This window comes from Cygnus olor, chromosome 7, assembly GCF_009769625.2.
Source record: "Cygnus olor isolate bCygOlo1 chromosome 7, bCygOlo1.pri.v2, whole genome shotgun sequence".
Lineage (NCBI taxonomy): Eukaryota > Metazoa > Chordata > Aves > Anseriformes > Anatidae > Cygnus > Cygnus olor.
In genome coordinates this window covers 26,985,955-27,005,018 of record NC_049175.1, presented here as the reverse complement: position 1 = coordinate 27,005,018, position 19,064 = coordinate 26,985,955, and the positions used below count along the sequence as shown (strand labels likewise).

General features: G+C 40.5%; 1 long non-coding RNA gene across 3 annotated transcripts in view; it reads left to right on the top strand.

Annotated features, from left to right (window-relative positions):
• LOC121073486 overlaps positions 1–6,933 on the top strand; it is a 51,576-nt gene extending 44,643 nt beyond the window's left edge. For 2 of the 3 annotated variants that reach the window (XR_005821740.1, XR_005821742.1), the window contains one exon: positions 5,130–6,933. This is a non-coding gene — a long non-coding RNA (uncharacterized LOC121073486). Of the gene's footprint in view, positions 1–1,571; positions 2,152–3,345; positions 3,389–5,129 lie in introns of those variants that run through there. The other variant, XR_005821741.1, reaches the window with a different exon arrangement.
• Positions 6,934–19,064: the final 12,131 nt, after the last annotated feature.

Below are 19,064 nucleotides of genomic sequence, written 5' to 3'. Positions count from 1 at the left end.
CTCAGGCTATGGAAAGATGTGTTTATCTCAGGAGAGGAAGCTCACAGCCTCTTAAGTCACTGTTGTGAAAGATGCCAGGAAACCTGTTTCTCATTGTGTGTGTTTTTGTTAACCTGCCTGCAGACTTTTTACAGGCTGGCAGAGGTAAAAAAGTGTGTCTGAGCTCCACTGACACCCATTTGACTACTTGTGTCCTTAAACTGGGAGGTCAGTTCTGTACATCAGGACTTTGAAACGTAAATTCTCAGGTCAGTTCTGCTGAGCAGTTCTGCCTTTAGGCAGGGATCTGCTGTCCATTTTCCTCATTTGCTGTGAAAACCGTGGAAATAGCTCTCCATTACTCATTGCATGACTCCTGAATGAACATGTACTGTGCAGGGTTTGCCTTTGTGGAGAAAATAGTTCTCCCATTCAAGAGTTGTTTGGATAAAAGCTAGTGTTGTCATGGTAAGATGAATTCTGGCACTCCTTTGGTGGAATTAACAATTCCGGCTTTGATTCTGAACTAAAAATAACAATAAAACACATGAGTGAAGTGAATAAATCTCAGCTAATCAACTGGACAAAATTCCATACAGAGTAGGGAAAGAGGGGATTGCTAATTAGTCTTATAGTTGCTATAAAATAAAAGCATAAATAAAACACGTAATTTTACATTCTTGCATCCACGTGTTAGAGATATGGGGAAAAAAATGGAATTTCCACTGTTAACAACTGCTTATCTATGTGTTTGGGACAGTGCCAATTGTTTATTAGTTGTTGAAAGCTGAAGTACTAGCTAACTTGTTAAAATCTTGTTATGTTTCCTACTATGTGCTTGTTCAACAACTAGTTTGATAGAGCTGGATTATACAGGCACAGCCACACTGCAGCTTTTATAGTTGTCGCTTTCTCTCTTCCACTGTCTTGCTGCATGGACACACTTACGGACTCAACAGGCTAACTGTGGCTCATTTTCCCTCTTGATCCCTTACCACATTATACACAGCTTCTTCTCTGTGTCAGGACAATAACAAAGAGTAACTGCCCAGGGGTTTTACAAGTAATGCATATATCAGTTGGGATGAGGGGACTGTAGATTCTCATTAGCACTGCCCAGTGTGGCATATGAATTCAGATATATGCAGTCAGCCTGCCTTTTCTCCATGATGTACTCTAACTAAATACAACCCCAATACATATTGGACTACTAAAATTCATGGGATAACCACAAATTCCACTAGAACTCTGAGAGGTTCCAATCGTCCATCATTACCATAGATATCATCAAATAATAATACATAATAATATAACACATTATTCATTTACTACCAAGGAAATGAATGGGACAACCCTAACCCATCAGATTAAGCCATGGGGATACAGCTGAAAACTCACCTGGAGGAGATTGTTACATTGGTGGATACCATGAGATGGCAGTGGTAAAATGATGGTAGAAAATGGTGCTAAAGACAGAATATTTTATTTTATTTTATTTTATTTTATTTTATTTTATTTTATTTTATTTTATTTTATTTTATTTTACTTTATTTTATTTTACTTTATTTTATTTTATTTTAATTTTATTTCAGTGGGAAGATCCATGGAAAGAATATTTCCAGAATGTGATAGATACTCCTGGAGACCACTTCATCACTGACTGCTATTTATATTAGTCTAGAGGAAAATTCGCACCTAAAAAAACATTGAAATTGTTCATTGACAGAATCTGAAAAAGATCCTTAGGAAACAATAGCTTTTAATTTGTTCACCAGTTGCCTAAATATCCACCACTAGCCAATGTCAAAGATAGGCTACTGGACTGGGATACCTTTGGTACAAGCCCAGAGCTGCTGTTTTTCTGTTAGGGGCCCAGTGACTCCCCAGTAAACCTCCAGTGCCTGCTATGGGCACTCTCTGCAAACCAGGTGAGGATTGTAATGTCGCTGGGCTCTCCAAATTCTGTCACCACAATTAACTCTTGTGGTTCATCAAGGCAGGTGAAGAGGAGATTCATATAGTCACCATTAAGTACCCTTCCAATAAAGCTGGCCAGCAGCTCCAGGCTCTGACTAATGCTCTGCTGGGGCAAAAGTCACCTTCATAGCAGGCAAAGTCCTCTGTCTGTCCCCGTCTGCCCAGGAGATGCATATGGTTTTAATATGTCCAGGTGTAAGTATAGAAATAAAATGATCCAAATGCATTTCTTTCCATTACACATTTCTGTTTCAACTCAGCATTATCTCTGCTCAATAACAAGACTGATTTTGCAGATTTTAAAACACTAATCACAGGCAATTATTGATAAAAAGATTTGCTTGCAGCAGGCAGGCTTTTCTCTTAAGTTGAAAGCCTTTCTGCTCCATTCTTTCTTCTGTTTAAAATTATAATAATTTTCTACCTTGTGGTCTCTACCAGCTGAAATACCTTGTCTTCTGACATAGCTTGAATCTAACTAATCTTCATTTGGAAGATTTTTGTGAAAAATTAATCTATAGCAACAAAAGTATTGCCAGCAAGTGCATAGCAAAACAAGCAGCTGAAATTGTTTGTATATATAACTTAAAATATAATTTTGGCCTTTAAAAGTCAGTAATCTTTATTATATAAAGTGGTCTTATAAAGTGAAACTTTTTTTGACTTAAGATTTCAGAACAAACAATAACTAAGACAGTGGATACCTGAGGTTTTTTTTCTTTTTAACAAAACTTTTTGGTGAGAGAGAAAGCAGTAAATGCAGAATTCATGGCAGAGGCACAACGAACAAATTTAAGTTGTTTTCCCACAACTGTATGATTGAAGGAGAGAGAGCAAGAGTTCTAAAATATCTTTAAATCTGTATATTATTTCCAACATTTTTACATGAAAACTTCCATCTGAACACCTCCTGTTCATTGAGTGTATTGATCAATGCAATTGAATGTTTTGTCACTATTTAATTTGCACCAGCTTCTGCGACAAGGTCATATTTCAGGTGTCTAGTGCCATTTGAGATATCTTTGTATATTTTACTTAGCTCTAAAGGGGTCTGGATATCCTGTAGGCATGTGTAACATCCTAGCTTTTTTCATATACCTGGCATATCCTGAAAAGCCCCTGGTGTTCCCCAGGGGAAAGACAGGCAGGGTGCCCCTCTCTCCAGGACCAAAACGTACAGTTTAAGTTACTCCATCGCTAATTCATCAGTTTTCCCCAAAAGTTCCAGATCTAAATAGAGGTTTGGTTGGGTTGCAAGGGTTGCAAGGCATCCTCCACACTATGCTTCTTGGGTATCCACTGGGGAAGCTGCCAAGCCAGAAAGGAGAAATTACTGCCTTCGTTAATCAGGCTGTCTCTTTGCTGCTAACTTTTTCTCTGTCATTAAAGTGCCAAAAGAAAGGACCACACTGAAGTACTTGCAGGTCAGAGAAGAAAATGAAGGAGAGGACTGCTGCTTCTCTTAACAGCAGATTTCAATAAAGATGAGGCACATTCTACACGTATGTAAAAGGGTCCCTTTGTACCCTTTTTGGCTCTTTTAAAATATACTTTCATTAGCAGCACATTCCCTTTTCTGAGTGTGGAATAAAGTCCCATCTTCTGCATATATTAAATTGCTGCTTTTGCTTTCAACGTGATTGCTCTCTCTCTGGACCAAGATTCATAATGGGGCTTGCTTTCTTTTTCTTTTCTTTCCGTTCCCATCCTCCTTTTTTTTTTTTTTTTTTTTTTTTTTTTTTCTATAAGCTCCTAGTGAAACAATTCCTGCTGTCATGAACTGAAAATTCATCTATAGAATCTGCTTCCAGGAATGCTTTGGGGAACTTTCCCCCCCCAAAGTTCTCAACTTTCCAATGAAGATAAATAACCACAACTTGCAGCTATAGTTTTTGTCTGAGTGGCAGGTTAAAAGAAGTTCCCTGTCAGCTTTGATAACAGAAGAAGAAATTCTTCCAACAGTCCTTAGCAAAATGAACAAGTCCTTTTCTTGAAAAACTATTTTGCTGTCTTACTGTTAAATTGCAGCTCTCTGAGGCCTTTCAGGTTGGTTTTCTATTTCAGAAGAAAGGGAATGACCTGGAGTCAGGGTATTTTGTTAGCATCCCTTGTTTTATCTGTATGAATTTATAAGTCTCAAACACAAGACAAATGTAAAAAACAGGCAGGTGTAATCTCTAGTTTAGGGATCCTAATTCATAAGTTTCTGTGTCTGAGGAAGCACCTTTGTACCTTGCATTAACTGTGGTTAGATAAATGAAGACAAAGAGCAAATGTCTGCTGCTCACAGCAACCACCCTGCAAAATCTGTGCATCACTAAAGCACTGACACTGCAAGCATTTCTTTGGAGACTGCTGAAATGAAAAGCAAAGGTGAGATGGAGACTATAAGGTTCATTCTGTAGCAAGCTGCATCTCAGCTGCTACGTGGGAAAGGCTCAAAATGTTTCAGCATCATCTATAAAGCTCTGTCACCATTTCACAGCAATGCAGGGAAGATGAAAACGGAGAGTGTCTCACACACATTTTAGCAGTTGTTAGTAAAAGCTTCCTGCAGTTTGGATCCTCACACTGAAGTTAATTAGGACACAGGATTCGGAATGTGGCACAGGCACAATTGTCAGAACTGACCCCAGAGGATGCAGAGGCATTGAGAGGGAGGGCTTGGTCTGAACCAGCCTCACTTTACGTTAGATTTACATTAGCCTTCCTTGAGCTTGGCTGACATTGGACCGCATTAAAAGCTCAATGGCGAATTGGATCCACCTGAGTGCAATGAATGGCAGCCATGTCCCGTGATATTACTGTCTTACTGAGTATTGCAGAAAACAGAAGGGCATAACGTGTTGTTGTGGGACTGATTATAGAGCACAGTGCAACTCTGCATGAATAAAGGCAATCAGAGATGGGGCTTGAATGAGGAGTTCAGGTTTTATTTCCCTAAACAATTCTGATTAAAGCTGCTTCTGTAAGTATCAGCAGCTTAGATCAAAAGGCAACTGTTCAACAAAATGTTTGTCCTGAAATTTTCACTGTTCAGACTTGATTTTCTTCATTGAAGATACTAGATTGCCAGGAAAGAAAAATGACAACAGGAAATGTGCCTTGTATGTAATACAAACAAGACTGACTACAAAACGTGCTGAGATACTTTTTTTTTTTTTTTTTGCTAGGCCTAATGACACTGATAACATTTGTGCTGGTGGGTGTTCATGCTCCAGATCCTCAGGATGTGGCCAGAATAAAAGTTGTCATTGGTGATTGAGGGAGAAAGAGACCAAATACTCTACTAGAAGTGCCTAGAAAATGGGAAGCTATACTCTGCTGCTCTCGTTTAAACAACAGAATGATTGCATGGTGAATTTTCTAAAAGAGTTACCTGCCCCTAACTCTCCTGCTGAGTACCAACCACTGTGCTAAGAAAAGGTTATATTACTTCCAGCAGACATGAAGATAATACAGGTTGGGACTGGCAATGCAGCTGATTTTGGCAGTACTCTGAAATCTGTTGTCCATCCTAAAAGGAGGCTGCTCAGCTTTTACCAGCCACAAAGAGACTGAAGACAAGAGCCAAGAACTGGAGTGGCATGGATCCAACCCGATGTTATGTCCCCTTTTTCTTGTTTCTGTTCACAATCCTGTTTCTATGCATACAGTCACTGTAAGGACAGCAAAGTCCATCCAGTTTCACGCCATTCCAAATATATCTTTATGCTGAGAAGACATGCCCTGGATTAAACTAGAGAAGATTTTATTTGGCAGTGGTAGCATAGACACCAGATTCTTGGAGAATCATGCTCACTAGGTTTTAGAAGTGACCTGGTTCTGTTCTGTATTATTTGATGAACTAGGACCCAAGATCTCATGAAACTGAAAAGAAGCAAATATGATGGGAGAGTTTTCTAAGTAAGGGTTGTATCATTATTGGAAAGTATTACCCAGCGTGGGCTTGAGCTCGAGGTCTGTGGAAATAATGGGCTTGTACTGAAAATAAGAGTCCTGACTTTTCAGGTAAGAAGCTGTGCAGATGGTTCTCAATTGAACTAGTTGACAGGCTCCAGTTAACTGGAAGTTTTTCAAGCAAAAATATTTATAAAGAAGAAATAAACCCATGACATTATGTTGGCCAACCTGAGATTAGACATTTTAAAGCTGTTCATTATTCTGTCACATCCTGCCCCCTAGAGCTTGTACCAAAATTACCATTCTGTTCCCCTGTTACCCATCATAAATTGTATTTTAGATGTTGAAATCCAAATATGCCAAGCAGTGGAGCTTCACGCGGTCTGTAATGCCAAGGAGAAGGCACTATGAATCAGGACTGGCCCAAAGGAGATGAGAATTTTCCTCACTGGGGCAGATGCAAACCAAAACCTTCTTCAGAGAAGATCCTCTTGCACAGTGCCCCAGACAAGTCCATCTTGGTTCCCTTCTACAATGTTACTCGGAGTTTGCCTTTCCTGGTGTGAGCCGTATTTCCTTGTCTTGTCCCCGCATATCCAGGGCACATTGGTCTATCAGAATGTCTTGTGGAACAATCACAGGCATAGTTCATAGTTCATTTATTCCCACATTGTAGCTGTTTGAGCTTTAAGACCACTTTGAAACAGGCTTCTCTAGGATGCCTTTTTTTGTGATGTCAGTGTAAGTTTTCTTCATGCTTACTCGTCTCTGATCTGAGCAAGTTTTATCAAAGGCTGAAAAGCAGAAAGTTGTCCAGTCTTTGTACCGGTAGCTGGATGTTCCTCTTGGCTATCAGCAAGAGGAGTTGCAGAAAGGCAGTGTGTGTTGCAGGAAATAAAGAAACTTATTGACTGTGAAACAGGTGCAGATATCCCTAAATCCAGTTTGCATTAAGTGCGATCATTGATTTAGAGCTCTATAACTGGAGATATGAATGTTCTAACAGCAATGGCTTAAAACAGAAAAACAAACAACAACAAAATACAAACAAAAACCCCCACCCCAAACAAACAAACAAAAACCAAAACAAACAACAAACCCCAGAACAGAATCCCCAAATTCCCAAATCCCTCAGATATTGATGTAGTTAACTTATTATTATTATTATTATTATTATTATTATTATTTTAAAATATGAACATCATGTAGGGAATATCATTATCCTTCAGGTAGTTTTCGTAGCAATTCTCCTAGGGTGGAGCAAACCTGTGTTATGCATTATGTATGCATTCTATGATTCTATGTATGTTTTTCTGTAGCAGGTAATGTAAACAGATTTTTTTTTTTTTTAATCACCAAAGTCACCTGGAAATATTTAGGCTCCAGGCTTCCTTCTAAACACCACTTTATTGGTTTTTGTTGTAGTGTGAAACTGTAGAGGAAAATTCTCATGTTATCTGTCTCCAACAGATTTACAATATTGCAAGATTAATTATATTAGCTGCATTTCACGACTCAGTGCATTTATATTACCATTTCTGAAGCACAATCATTTATCAACAGCAAACTTTGGGGCATTTACTTTCCATGCCCTGATATTGTGAACTTCAAAGTACGTGAACTTGCCTACAAGCTGCACAAGTGTATATTCCCTTTCCCAAAGAAAATTTGATAGTTTCAACCTCCTTCATGAATTGGACAATGTTTTCCTAATCATGATGTGAATATCACACTTAGATTCTGATGCCTTTTTTTTTTTTTTTCCCCCACTCAGCTTTTGATAGTGCAAATTATTCATTTTAAGTAATTGTCATTTGTCATGGAGTAACAAGAGAACTGATCAATAGACACTGGTCAGAAATCTCCAGCTCAATGTGGGGGCCATCCTAGGTCATTTCATCTGTTCCTCACCCATTATGAGGTTGCTCTTCCATGATTTGTTCTGTACATCTTAGCTCTAATCAGTTCCCAAATAACTGTCTCTGGAATGAACAGCACCTAAACTTTAGCCAGCCTGAAATATATTAGTTGCAATTCAGTTTATTGTGTTTTCCTTTTTCAAACTCAGAACATTTTTTTTTTCCAGATCTTTTTTTCTGTGCTCGGTTGAGACATACTAACATTAGCTTTCGAGGTGCTAGTTGCATCTACATAGATACAAGTAAAGGTTTTCCTTCACAGACCATGCTGAACTTTGAAATGCCACAGTTACAGACGCCTATATTTAAAGCTATGTTAGATATGTCCTTCTTACAATGATTCTCACTGTGGCTGCAGCATAACCATGCCCTGAATTTCACCTGCTTTTGTAGGTAAGGACCTACCTACTCCCACCTGAAGTACAATTCCGGTATTTCCTTTACATCAGGGGGATCAAGGGCTGGATGTGTGCAATAGAGCAGTAATATTTGACCACTGAGAATGCTAGCTGGTAGGAGATTGACTCAATTGCACTTTAAGCTTTTGTGTGACTGGGGTTGCATGTGTGGATGCACAAGTTTGGCACAGTTTGTTGTTGTCAGGTGCAGTGTTGTGCAAATAGCAACCTGGCTCTTGAGCACCTGAGTGAGAATAAGAGCCTCAAAACAGAGATCTTTGCCACATGAAGTGCCAGAAACACCATTTTCCTTCTCCATTTCCTCTGATTTCTCTGAGGTCTGCAGGAGTTAAATCTGCTCTGTGTCTCTTTTCAGAATGTCACAATTTCTTTTAAATTGTCAGCTTCTTTTCTGGAGAAAGAAATATTCAAACAGCAGACAAACATATACTGCCTGCCCTCAGACACTGCCTGCCCTCAGACACAAACACATGGATTACCCATCTGCCCTACAAGCAGCCGCATACTTGGCAATTTTAAAAAATGACACCTAGTGCTGGATAAAGCAACAATACTGCTGAAATAATACTTGGCATAAAAGGTATTGCCTTCCCCTCTATTTTCTGCTACATTATGGATTGCAAATTCCCATAATTTTGAACAATCCAACCACATACCCCCTCTTCCCCCCCCCCCCCACCCCCCCAAATAAAAATCTAAAGCTGAAGTGGGCTGAATGCTTCAAAAAGCTCATAAATTAGTCCATGTTCATTTTGACAAAGAGGGCAGATTGGGACTGCAGAGACTCATTTCTGTTTCTGTATCTGGCTCTCAGGCAACCTCAGGCATGTCATTTTTGCCTTGTACAGCCTGAGATTTTAATGCAAAGAATTACAACTCTATAGCACTTAACTCCTGAAGATAATGATACTAATTTCATTGTAAAATGAAATGTAGGGAGGGACAAGTACTCTGTGTATGTCGAAGAAGGAAAAAAGCTCAGTTCTTATTTCCTTTAACAGACCTAACATCACAGCTTCAATTTTCCTTCAGTTTACGTGGGTGTTGGTTGCAATTTTTAATATCATTCATATGTCATTTTCCTACATGAAGATTAATAGCCATGTACTTTGGCTGTGAATGTCTTGGTGTCCCTGGGACAAAAAATGGAACAGCTTCATAGATGTGATTAGAGCTACATCACTCAAGACCAGGTTTTCCTCAGAAAACAAATGTTTCCCTGCAGCAGCTCTTTGGGATGTGGTGCTTGAGAAAGGTCCTGATGCACACCTTGGTGCAATCTTTCTCATATGCAAAACCAGTTCAGATTCTGAGAAAAACAAAATACTGATAAATATTAGCAGCATGGAGTGAGAGGTACCAGATTCCAGGCCTTTACTTCACCATCATCACTATTGTTGTTTGAGAAACAGTTTGGATGACACACTTGGAGAGTACTTCATCACACAACCAAAACAAAGGGCAAGTGAGGCTAGCAATTTTATGTGTTCAGTAGATCACTCTTTGAATATTGCAACTTCCTATGAAGGAGGCAATGGAAAGTCCACTGAAATGTTTTATTTATTAGTTTTCTCTTGCTATTAATCTTTTTTTTTTTTTTTCTTGTGATTTGTGACTGGCAACATATGGAAGCGTTATAAATCACAGTAAGAAATAAAAAAACAGCTCTATTTAATCTTGCAGGGGGGAATATTAAATTCTCACCACCCCTAACTTTCTATTATTTCATCATCCACACATTGAACACCTCAAAACTTGATGCTGTACAAGACTAAAATAGGGACCCAACTCACAGTAGATGATGCTTAGAAAAGCAGATCCAGATGTTTTCCACAAATCTACTTTCAGCCACTCTGCTATCTGATTCTTGCCACTTCTGACACTAATCAAAAATTGGGTGGCAGTTACAGTTTGATGCATTTTGCTTCTGGGATCACCTGATAGAAGAATATATGTGCCTTTGTAATTAAAGGGACCTTCATGGATGTCAGGAAAGTTTGGAGGTCACAACAGCCTGTACTATGTGCTGAGTATACACTACTATATTACCGTAGAGTAACAAACCCCGTGAAGCAATCACAAAAGCCTTCAAAGGCACCTGACTCTCTCTTGCCTCTCATAGATTTTTCCAGCTCTCCTGCTTTCATACTGTATTTCCTCCTGGGCAGAAATTAAAACTGGAGTCAGTCTCCATCCTTGTGAGAAGCCCTAAGCAAGACTGATTTTTTTTTTTTTTTTTTGGCACAGTGTAAAGATGGGAGACACCACCTAAAGATTGTTGAGCAAATCCCTTCTCCAAGGTCAGTTGGAAGCACATGCTGCCTCCTTCAGGCTTCCTTTTAAAGAGCTGGGCTGGGGGTATGAGGAAAAGACAGGAACGAATTTCCTTTTATCTTCCTTTCTATAGGTGTGGTGCCTAAAAGAAAGATCTTCAGGGCCGCAGCCTTTACAGCAATGGATAGGAAGCTGTAGCTGGGAAGTGTTGCACTGCTCCAACTCCCATTGTTCATGTTCCTTCCTCAGGGTGAAAGAATTATTCAGATAGGTTCAAATTTCTCAGTGGCACAATGAATATCTGATGCCCCAGATGGTCTTTTTCTATTTGGATAGATGGAAAAATAAAGCATGCCTCAAATACCAAGCTTGCGTTTTCCTGACATGCATAACTTGGTGTCCCCAGATGCCATCTTAATCTTCTTTAGCAAGAGGCTTAGGTCACTTGGATCATTAAACTAAGCTACTTGAAACAAAAACCAAGGCAGTGGTGGCAAATAGGCGGAGGAGTGCTGGGCTAAACTGGCGTTCAGCAAGCCCTTCAGTATTCACAATAGTCTCTCCAGGGTGAGGAACCCCCTTGGGCTGCTCCTGAAGGACAGGAGCTGATCAAGCTTACCAGTGAGATGTTAATGCCAATAGCATGGCTCACAGTGGGAAGGAAGAGCACGCAAAGCTCTTTTAAGGCCTGCATTGCAAAACCTGCCTGGGAAGGGACTCCCAGCACAATCATTCATGAATTGTCTGCACTGACACAAAGAGGGAAAACATTTGGATTTAAGAAGCAACCTTTAAAAAGAACAAACCCAAGCAAAAAAGTGCAAATAGACCAGCAGTTTCCTAAGATGCTTTGGGGATATCCTAAGCTGTTATGAATATGGTCTGGGATGTTCTTTGTTTTCTCCAGCACAAAGATATCTGGGAGCTGCACCTCACTTCATACACTGGCATATCAGAGGAAAAAAATATCAGCTTGCACCAGGTGAAGCCAAGGAAAAGATGTCAGCTCAGTACTATAGTTTGTATATTTTGGTGCAAATTTCAGTCTTTCTAATGAAAAACATTTGAAGTGAGGGGATAAATAAGGATCCTTCACCTGCCATCAGAGGAGGTCGAATTTCTAACTCCAGAAAGCTAGGGAAAGGGTCAGAAGAGAACTGAGTACAGAAGGTGACATGATATATTTCTGCATTAGTCCAGGGAGAATCTGATGGTGCTAGAAAGAGAGCCTGGATATTAACTCCCAGTCTAGCCAGAGCCTGCTGGCTTGGAAAAGGAAGCACTGGATGTTCCAGAGCAATTCAGAGGAGAATAAATACGGTTTCTTCTACATGTTGGTTGCCAGTGCAGTTCAGTGTGGAAGACACTGCTATGGCTCTCCCTGCTGCCCCAGAGAGTCACATCCCTTTTCCCAGTCATTGGCTTAACCTCTAAAGCACAAGGGCTGTTATTGTAAGGTTTCACAAAACCAGAACACCTCCGTAAAGTGTATGTGAATTTGAACACATGATCACACCCTGTGGCCAACAAGCTGTGCTGAATAAAGTCAGGTTTTAGGAAAAGCCAGATTATTTTCCACTGTGTTTATTTTCCTGCAGGAGCCATTACTGTGAGTGATTAATAAACTGTTGTGTGGGAGCTGGTTTCTCTGGTGTCCTTGCTGTTCTCTTTGGATAACATCGAGGAAAATGCAGTGAGAAATTAGCCAGTTAATGTGCTGTGTGTCAGTACTGCAGACGGATGGTTGATTGTGCCCTTCCCTGCCCTGATTCACATTATTGGAGCCATTTCACTTATCAAGAGGGCAGAACTTCTCCCAGGAAATGACAGTGGAGCCATTTCTGATTCATTATTTGTGGATGGAGGCCTCTTTTTACAGCAGGATCTGTCTGGATCCCCTGGGAGGTCAGCATGTGTCATGGTATTGTCTTCTTGGATGGAGGACATCAGCTTGACAGACAGCTCAGCATCCTCACAGGATTGGTTCTGGCAGCCCCAGGAGCAGTGAGAGCTCCAAACATTAGGAAGGGAAAACTAGGGAGTGTAGAAACTCCCTGGTGAAGGCAATTTTTACTCAGAGCACTGACGGTTTAACGAGCCACTCAGTTTACAATAGACATGATAGTTTTTCTTAATCTCAGAAGGGACATAGATAATTCACTTTGAAGCTCAGGAACATGTAGGAGACATGTGAGATACAGGGTTAAAACTCCCTTTTATTTAAACTGGTGCCCAGCACCAGGGCAAGCCTTTGGAGGGGGAGGGAGGTGAGACCAGCAAATCTCATTAAGGACTGGCGCCTTCTGGCCCCCTGGCCTTCCCCTGAAAGCCAGGCACTTTGGCTCACACAATCCCTTCCTTTCACGCTCTGGGCCTGTCCCCATTACAGCATTCCCCAAACAGTGTTGGAAACAGCCACAAAGGGCAGCATTGTGTCTGGGAAGTGAATGGTGTGCAGGCGGTTCCAGCTGAAAGAGAAAGACAAGCGAGAGCACTTCCCACGGACAATGGGAGGGCTTGTGGCTCAGGAAGCTTCCCAGTCCATTAGGATCTGCTGAGGACAATGGCCGTGTGTGGCGGAGAGGAGGAAAACGTGGCCTTGCCGGTGGCCCCTGTCCATCACTGGCAGAGCAGCATTGCTGCCGTGGGACAGAGCCTGAAGGGGCTGAGTCACCAAGGGCAGCATCCCACCGGTGAGGGGACACCATGGGGGGGTTGTCACAGCTGTGCTAACCCCAGGTGTGCAGTACCTTCCTGGCCTCTGGCAGCAGCCCAGCCCGAAGCCTGTCCTTTCACTGGAAGGCAAATGAGGAAATATTTAAGGGAAACCCTGTGATAAATGACATGGGTTGCCTCTGCAGGTTGAATCCCTGCTGCTCCTGTCCTCAGATTTCTGCCGGTCAGGTTGGGCACAGTCCTGGAAGCAAGAGAACTGGTGTTATCTTCCTGGGTCTGTGGTCTTCAAGTGCCTGTGACTCAGTTTCCCTTCCTGCAAAAAAGGGAAAATACTCCCAGCTGTCCCATGGAATACTGAAGTACAAGGAAAGCAAGGCACTGAAAGTGATGAAATCTGATGTGAGATGGCACCTGGACCAGTGATGGCACCCACACATTCACAAATTTCTCAAAACTTTACATAAAAATCCATCATTTGGATTTTTTTTGGATCCATCAAATGGATCATTTTCTGCGATAAAGTTGTGTGGTTTCACATCCCATAAATTGGTTTCTCTGATGCCTTTTTTTTTTTTTTTTGGTCACTTTTTGAATCACCAATTTATTTTGTGAAACCACAACTGCCACTGCACAAGACAAAAAGCTTTTGGCTTCTCTTAGAGAGCTTTCTGTTGTATCACCTTTTCTAAGCAGAAGAAATGAAACATTGGTATAATACTGGGGAGAATGCCTCCTGGAATGCTATAAAGTCCTGGTCAGAAATATGGAACAGGTGCACCCCGAACATGATACAAAGTTTGTCTTTAATTCTTGTTTGCAAGCACTTGAAAATGGAATGGACTTTAATATTATTAGGAGAATCTCCTTGCAAGAGAGAAAGTGGTTTGTGAACCCAAATGGCCTTTACCATTTACAGGAGAGAAAAAAATTACACTCTGTTAATAAAATATTGTCATGCTTACATTGCACTAGGAGGTTATCTACTGAGCCTTTGATGGTAAGGAGCTGACATCCATACTAGCCCTGCTTCAGGTTCCCTGCAGGAAGAGCCCATTGTGGATTGGAGTGCAGTAGGTGTATCTGCCATTTTGTTTTTCTTGTAAGAAGTCCAGAGAAGCACATGTGGGGCAAGTTTGCCTTCAGATATTAGTCCTGGTCAAATGCACAAATGTAGCCATGCCTGACCGTAAAACATACCCATCCGCACATGCAGACTTTCTTTGATTCTAAGGCTTCTCTGGGGGAAAATAGAAACATATTTTTTCTTGGAGCCATAGGGAGCAAAACCATCTAGTCTTACCATCAACATGTTTTCTTAACTTTAAATAAGGTTAAAAAAGGGAGTAATTCAACCGTGGCAGCTCTAATTGGCTACAAGTATAATCCAATAACCTCATTTCACCCATATTGTTAGTTGAGTTAATTGGACCTGCACAGCCACCAGCTAAATACATTGGTGTATGCAAATGGTGAAACTAATTTCCTTCATAAACCTTCCTTCTGCTGAAGTAGGAATTGGGAAGAAGGGATGGGGAGAAAGAAGGCTGTGCTGACGTTGTTACTTCAAAAGATCAATTCTCTTCCAATTATTTGCTCTCTCTAGATAGACAGGACAGAAAATATCATTAATTCCTTTAAACAGATAGGGGAAGGGAAGTAATTTCATTCCCACTTGAAGAGACTGCAGAACAAAAGTGACTGAGCCTTTAGCTTCTAGTTGCCTCAAATCCAGAGCTCCCCCGCTCTGTTTTCACAGCCTCTGTGTCAAGGAGCCGATTTTCTTTGCAAGACATGAGGGGAGGGATCCTGCACCAAAATGGATTTCTGTGTGTTGCAAGGACTTGCAGAGACTGGAGGGAGAAGGGCAAGCTGGTCTTCACTCCAGCATTCATTTTAGCAGGCTCTTTTGCAATAGAAGAGCTGCAATTTGTACCATGCTGTGTGTCAGACAGTTCCATTTCCAATGGCAACCTGAAAGCCCTCCAAGAACATGTCTCCTGGTGCCTGATGTAGAGGAGTGACAGTCAGCCCATGTATCCAATTGTCTGTACCTTGGGTAATTGCTTTTTTTCCATCACAAGAAGGGAGGGTCTTTAGAAGTCAAAGCCTGGACTGAAGCCCAGCTACTACAGCAAGCAAGGACTTTGTGGCAGGAAGGCCAAAAAACAAGTGCTCCAAAAGGTGTAGAAAGCTGACACTGTGGAGGTGAGGAGCAGCCTCCACACAGTTAAGTCTTGGCTTAAAAAAGTTGGCTTAAGTCCTCAGTATTTCCCATTATTATTCAGCTGATCATTGAATTTTCTTTCTGCTGCTTTAAAGCAGTAGGAATTATTCTTATAATCGTTTTTTTACATCATGCCAGATCTGTGTACTGTCTTTGTTATGCCCACTCATTAGGCTTTGTCTCTTGCAGATCGGAGTTACTGCGGGACATAGAGCATCTCTGATATTCTGTGCTCTGCACTTGCATCATGCCTCCCCCAAAAAGCTGACAGCAACCACCTCTGCTTGGAGTGTGATAGCAGCAGTGGCATGTCCTCATCTCAGTTTCCATCTTTCATAGGCAGTCCCAAATGAAAGGATGTGCACATCCTTGGGTGTCTTTCAACCGACTTTGGACAGGCTCGCAGTGAATTGGGACTAGCACCATGCGGGGGAAGGAAGAGATCCTGCCTGTGATTACTATTTGAACTTGATAAGGGGACAGGAAGGAAAAGGAAAAAGAAGTTCTGAGACAGGGCTGAATTGTTAATGCTTTCCACAGTTGCACTTGAAATTCAGTGCCTGCTAATATTCCCAGGGAAATCACGAGCTCTCTCTCACACACATGCACACACAGGTTTAATTTCAGCAGTAAATGAAGTCGTAATGCTAACAGAAAGCTAACAGCAGGGAAGGCTATGCTTGGCCAGGTCTGCTCGTGCTACAAGTAATACATATGCACCAGTGCAAAAAACTGTCCCCAGAGAGCAGTTAAGTCTTTCTACCAGAACCACACACTGAGAAGCCAACTGTAACTTTTAACTACAGCTTGCTACAAAAGAAAGTGTGCTGTGGTCATCTTTAATACTGTAAAGGGGAAGAGATAAGGAAGGGACAAGTGCTACAAAAATCATGAGGAGAACAGATTAAAACCTGCTTGCCTTTAGTGAACATGGACATGAGGCAAGGAAACATTTCCAGTGCCTCACCCAAGTTTTCCCCATGTTCATACCTGAGAGCTAATGATGGGGGAATTACTGCAGGTCAGGAAAGGGCTGGATGGGGAAAACCATGACCAAAGAGGCTGTGGCATTGCCTCTGCCTCTGAGAGCTGAAGCTGAACTGACTCCTACTAAATGAATTAAAGGATTTCTGGACTGTTGTTTACCATAGGCTAGGCCAGGTCTTGAACTGGAGAAGCTAACAGTGTTCCTATGCAATACACAACAAGGCTAAGGCTGGTTTTGTCTTGTGACCAGAGAACTGGGCAAATAAGACACAGGCTGGTTTCTAACTGGCCCTTTCTTCATTCACAGCTTTTGCCTTGAACCCAATGCTTAATAAAAAATATCCTACCAGGATGGGAAACACTCAAAAATCTTCCCAATAACAAATCTTTATACAGCAATACAGCTTTAAAGTGTTCTTTTTCTTCCTTTCAACATTTGTCACCCTAGCATTAGAGTAAGGTTTCTTCTTGCAGAGAGTCTTAAGCAAACACTGTAAATATTTGGAGACCCAAATGACTAGATTAGCAGTGATGCCATCATTAATAGCAGTGACAGGAAGGTGTCAGAGTTGCAACTTTTTATGTTTTTTAATTGGTCTTGCAATTGTATTGTCAAAATATTTACCCAATGGTGTGATTAATAATAATAGGTGACAGCTTCAATTATCCTCAAACATATAAGAAAATATCAGCCCTCAGATACAATCTTTAAAAGCATGTCTTAAGCTGCTTTTACAAGCTCACTATGATGAGAATAAATACAGAGATAAAATTTGCAATTAGAACGCTTGCTTATTCTAATCTTTTTTTTTATTTATTTTTTCTTTAAGCAGCATGGAGACAAAATGTTTATGTACACATCCATACTTATCTGAGGGTCACCAAACATTCTGCATGCTGCTTTCCTAAGTTCTTAATTCAGTCCCCAACACAGACATGACATTGAGAAGAAAAGTCATCTAGATATGTTAATGATATAAAGCCCATTGGAATTTTTAAAGAATAAAAATAAAACTGCCAACCCCCTAAATAAAATTGAGTAAAAATATGAGATATCTTACACATCTGAACCACAGGTTTTCCTTTGCAATCAAATAAGAAGTAAGCGTTGTGTCTCCATATGTTTCATTTCCTTCCATGTTTTTCCTGTGTGGTCTATTTATCCTTTTTTTTTTTTCAATCTTTTTTTTTTTTTTCCTGTTTGTTGCTTGCAGTCGGTTCATGGACCATCTTCTGTTCTCCAAAGGAAGAACAGTTGTTCACAGCCTGAAGGAAGAGGCACATAAGTGTAATGACTATGAAACTGGGCTTCAAAAAGGATTCAGGAGACATTTTGTCTTACCATTTACAAACCATGTACCACCATGCAACACAGGACCTTTGCAAGCACCAGTGGCCACAACAAACTTTTCAGTGCATTCAGTTTTATACTGTGAGCAAGAAGCCTTAACCATAAGATAACAAGAGAAAGGAAAGCTGTATCTTGTGTCATATAAGCTCTAGTGAACAAACAATTCCTGATTTTTATCAAGGATTTCAATTTGTTTTTTTATACAGTTGATGAATCCACATCTTTACCTATCTTCCCTTCAAAAATTTTAAGGCTTTATTAACATATTATTAAAGCAAGGTTAGTATTGTTTAACATACAACATTTCTTTCTCACAACTCTGATCTCCATCAATTCATTTAAATAAAGGAACCACAGAAGTTCTGAAGTGATAATAGTGTTCATGAAAAACAAACAAACAAAGAAAAACTCATCAGTTTTTGGACTCAGCAAAGTTAAAGCAGTTGGTTCTGACTCCAAGAGTGCTGCCACGACAGGTGTGTTGCTGGCAAGAGGAGGAAGTGCTGTGTTTGATCCATAAATGATTGAAAGGTTCCCAGATCCAAGTGCTCCATCTGTGTAATTTTTAATTGGGATGGCTCACAGGAATAGTGACCATGCATGAGTCATGAGCTTCCTTGAAATAAGACAGCTGAAATCTCCTTACTTAAAGGGCTCTTGGGCCGCATTTCACTTAAGCATATATTTAACATTCAGTGAACGACTAGTCATGCTGACATACAGGAGGGTCCCAAGATACTGAGGGCTGGGCAAGTGCTTAAGTACTTTTGCCATTACCAGCGCTGGGTCATTAAGAACATCTCAACAACAGAGTATGATCTTAATTATTTTATTGCTGTTTTAGGAAACAGTGTTTCTCTGGTCAAAAAAACAGTAAGAAATGTCAAGAAATAACATCCAATTGTTCTGTTGGAATGCTCCCTTTGACACAATGCAAAATTATATCTGCTGGTACATTTTTTCTCTCTATATTTTTTTCTCTCTGTTTATATAAGTAGCAGGTGCAAAACTTTTGAATGCAGAAACGGAATTACTTATTTCAATAAATATATCTGGGGACAGTTTTTTGTTTCCTGACAGAATTTCCCTTCGCTCTATTTCTTAACAGATAGTCTTTAATTGCAACATAAACAATATCTTCCTCACTTCAATCCATCTGAAAAGAATAAATGAAAGAGAGAGAGGGAAATAAAAAATCTGAAAAATAAAGAAAGAAGAAGGAAAGAGAAAGAAAGGAATAGATAAAGAAAGAATAGGTGTGTGTGCGTGTATGGTGGTGGTGGGGCTGAAAGGATGCTGATCCCTCAAAAACTGCTTCTAACATATTCCTGGTGCTTATTCTGCACTTTGATTAT